Below are 4399 nucleotides of genomic sequence, written 5' to 3' on the forward strand. Positions count from 1 at the left end.
GGTTGTATTGCTCTCGGTATATAGTCTAAGTTTCTAAGTGTAACAGATGCTTCTCTAGAAACGCTCAGCGTGCTGATTCCTTTTATTCCCATCAACATTTTTCTGCCGTCGAGCTGGTTTCCATAGTGAGGCGAATAAAAGGCAAATCCCGGCTCCGCGCCTCCAATAAAGAGCCCATTCACAGATAACCCGAGACAGCCCTGCTACACTGACTGGCTCTCTCCTACCAAGGTGCACATTACTGCTCAATAAGACAAGCTAATGACTCATAATTTCTCTCATTTTGTCTTTCGGAATTAATAGTTTGTTTAGAGCTTGCTGTCTGTTTGTTTTGCGGTTTTAAGGGACGTTTGCGGTCATTTATACACCAACGCAAATATTTATTGAATAAAACAAATATATACAAATTCTTCAAACGAATGATACATTTTAGATATTTGTTTTCAAAACAGAGCTATGCGTGTGCTGCATTAACAGGAGCGTTGGAATTGGAGTGGTCAATTTATGTTGAGTGAAATCACCATGTTGTTGATTTCCTTTTCAGCATGTCATTTTCACACACAAGATTTATTATTTGAAGTCTGTCACAGCGTCATGATTCCTGCAAGAATACAATAACAGCATTGGTGAAGTTTTCTTCCCGGAATTACTAAAAACGTATAAAAGTTCTAAATTGCTATGGTCCTCCGCAGTCAGGGATTGTTTTATTTATAAATGTTTTTAATATATATATATATTTGGTGCAATGTTCTAGTCCTTGCTAAAAGATAAATAAGGTTTAGACTGCTCTTGAGACGGCACTGGGCCCCAGGGTGCGCCCTGTCACTGAGTGTCATGACCTCTGCAAACTTTCCCCACGCAGCTTTGACCCCCTCGATTCTTTTAGTCAAACCCAAGTGTGTGTTAATGCGTTAAACGAGAAATGTTTCAATGCACATGAACCTCAGTTTATCCCAGCTACCAGCTCTGCACTAAATTAAAAGATTGTATCTGCTAATTATGTGAATTATTAATTTTTTATGCTAATGAACACTGGAAGGCAATAACAAAATATGTGCACGGCATATGTGTGTTTTAGTAAAGTGGCACCGACTAATAATACATTTAATAATAATACTGTAATACCTTACACACGCACGCACACGCCTACACACGCACGTGCGCGCACACACACGCACGCCCGCGATGTCTCGAAGACAGTAGATATTCCCCATCAGCGCGTGACGTGGACGACTGTTTAAACAGTGCAGCAATAAATATAAAACCAACCTCTCCATGACGCTGCTGACATGATGTTTGTTTTCATCACGAATTTGGAACCTAGATGTTTACTATTTTTTTCATTATTTTTCCTGACAAGGAAAATTGAAGTGCACGTTTGAGGTTAAAGTTTTTCTTGTGTTTGGTCTGCTCATGTCTACATGAAATGTATACATTTTCCACAGACATTTTATTATTTTTTTCCCCCCCAAATTACATTTTGAAATTGGTATTATGCCTAGCAATAGTAAAATCGGCGATTTAAGTTTGGACATTTCATTTATAGATGAAGTCAATCTTGTATTCAAAAATGATTATTACAGCATTCAATTTATATGGCTGTCAAAGGTGCACCAGAGTTGTATTTTTAACTATGGGATTTGGTAACTTTCTCACACCAAGACTCAGTCACTGTTAATTCCAAATGTCTGGTTATTGGATGTTCCATTCTGTTGTTACACATTTAAAAGGTTGAACATAAAAACAGGGGCAACGGTTGGGATTGTGGATCTTGGAGATATTTGAATTAATGTGATGGAAGCAGGTGTCAACAAAGTGACATTTTGTAGTATTGTTGTGACAGTCAATGCAACCAATCATTAGATAATGCTGTTTTGAATAAATGAAGTTCTCCCAAAATGTAATTATATTTTCCCCAAAGAAGTGCAACGAGGAGCTTCAAAGAGAGCGTCAAGGCCTTCAACCTGCATGTGTATTCTCCATTAGTATTCCAATGTGATGCAAAGTCGAGCATAAAATTATTTGACTTTGTGGTTAATTAGAAATTGAATTGAGTGAAAACAATAGACAAGCCCCAGGTCAGGGACACCTTTTAACTATATATATATTTTTATTGAAACTGTCTTCCCTTTGCGTAGAAAAGAGTTGTCACAATATTATTCTTTATTATCGTTTAGGATTTGAAACATAAAAATTAAATTGAAACTGTTTTTCTCGCTTCCCCTCAAAGTCAATGTCACAGCGATTATTCTGTGCGTGTGTGTGTGTGTGTGTGTGTGTGTGTGTATGTGTTACAGGTGCTGTTTGCAAAATGGCTGTATATTCTTACTGTGTGAGTGAAGGAGCCTCTGTTGGTTAAAATCTACATAACATTACCATCTGTTAAACTTCAAATCGCCTCACTCACACACAGAGCAATGGCGAAGAGTCGAGAGTCTATATAATCTTATAATGTATGCTCTTCAGCCGCTCTCCAACTCCTCTTCCATATATCCACTCCTCCTCTTCTTCGCCTGCAATGAGAGCTGAAAAGAGCACTGGCCTGGGCCGGGACCAATGAAGAAGAGTGGCGAGTAAATTTGATGAAGAAAAGTTGTCAGGAAGTGCCTTGACAAAAACAAAACAAAAAATAAACAATTAAAAAAAAACGATTTGGTCAACTTTATTCAAACACCAAACAAACCAGGTAGTTTGCTGCCATGGCTAAACAACTCGCACACATGCCTACCCCCAAACAAATCAACCCCCTCCTCAAATGCACACATACACACACCGACACAAACACACACACACACACACACCCACACACGTACACGAACACACACACACACACACACACACACACACACAGGTCTCTCTGAAGGAGCAGGCGGAGCCGACAGTTGCACATCTGCATTTCAAACACAGACTCTCTGGGATTCATTATTAATTAGCCCACTGCGCCCTGGAGGGCTGAAGATAGTAACACACACACACACACACACACACACACACACACACACACACACACACACACACACACACACCCCAACACCCCCCCCCCACACACACACACACACAAACAGACACACAAGTGTTGCATTGCACCGCCCAATCATCCAATCTCTTCTTGATTCCTGAGCTACTGCATGATAAAGGATTATGAATTACTGGACTAAAAACTGTATTTACCATACTTATTTTATTGAAAGTTTATATAGTTATGTACAGTGTCAAGTATATTCATAAGTCTCTATATATAATACAGTACTCCCTCGCCACTTTGCGGTTCGAGTTTGGCGGCCTCAAAAAGTTTTCAAAAAGTATTCATCGAAAAATAAAAAAGAAAAACACAGCCATATCGGCAGCCATATTGCAGAAAGTCGCGTTGTTTCAAAGAGATGAGTTGACGTGGAGGCTTTGTACAAACCTGAGGACACGCGTCATCGCAGCCTCTCGCTAGTCTCGTCCACGCTAACTAACGAACATCACTTTTGAACAACGTTCTGTTCGGAAACTCAAAGTTTTTCAAATGGGCCGTTCAGTTATAGCCAGAGTCAAGCCGGATAAGCGGCTAGTAAACAGCTGTGTTCACAAGTTGTGAGCGGAGCGCGCTCAGCCACCTGGCAAGCACGACAAGGACGACTAATAAAACGTTTGTTAGTTTTGTCTTAAGTTTGTCTTAAAAAAGCTTACCTTAACTAGAATCCCATGTTGCATTTTATCCAAAGGACCTTGTTGGTGTTATTGTGCAAAGAGAAAGTTAACTCAGAATGACTTCCGGCAACCGTGCTTCTTCTTTGTTTTAAAAAAAAAGAAGAAAGAGAGAAGAAGAAGACGACAATGAAGAAGAAGAAGGAGGTAACGAAGAAGTAATGACACTTTTGCTTTGCACAACAATGACGACAAGCATTTAAAAGTACATTACACCAGGATTGTACCTTTGGATGAAATGCAATTCCAGTTAAGGTAAGCCAATTTTAGGATAAAAAAAAAAACTTTAACATAGTTATTAGCTAACGTTCCGTCGTAATCGTCCGCTGCCGCGGTTGAAGCTCACGTTGGTCTCACAGCCTGCCGCTTGGTATTCAATCTTCATTGTGCATTTTTAAAGATGAATTTAACGTGTAACAAGTATTTAGAAGGGAGGGAACCATGTTGGGGCGTTCACAACGGCGTAATAGAGGCATGAATCCCCCCCAAAATACAACTTTGAAAGAAATATGATATAAAATTTAAAAAAATAATAATAACAATGAGTCAACCGCAACTTTGTGTTTTTTCACCTATCGCGGGGAGTTCTGGTCCCCATTAACCGCGATAAACGAAGGATTACTGTATACATATAGCGACAGCCGGAATGCGAATGCAACTGAACCTGTGTGAGATGAAAAAAACTGTATTGGTTTTGGATTTGACA

Source organism: Filicampus tigris, chromosome 2, assembly GCF_054856515.1.
Source record: "Filicampus tigris isolate MCC_2025a chromosome 2, RoL_Ftig_1.0, whole genome shotgun sequence".
In the NCBI taxonomy this organism is placed as follows: Eukaryota; Metazoa; Chordata; class Actinopteri; order Syngnathiformes; family Syngnathidae; genus Filicampus; species Filicampus tigris.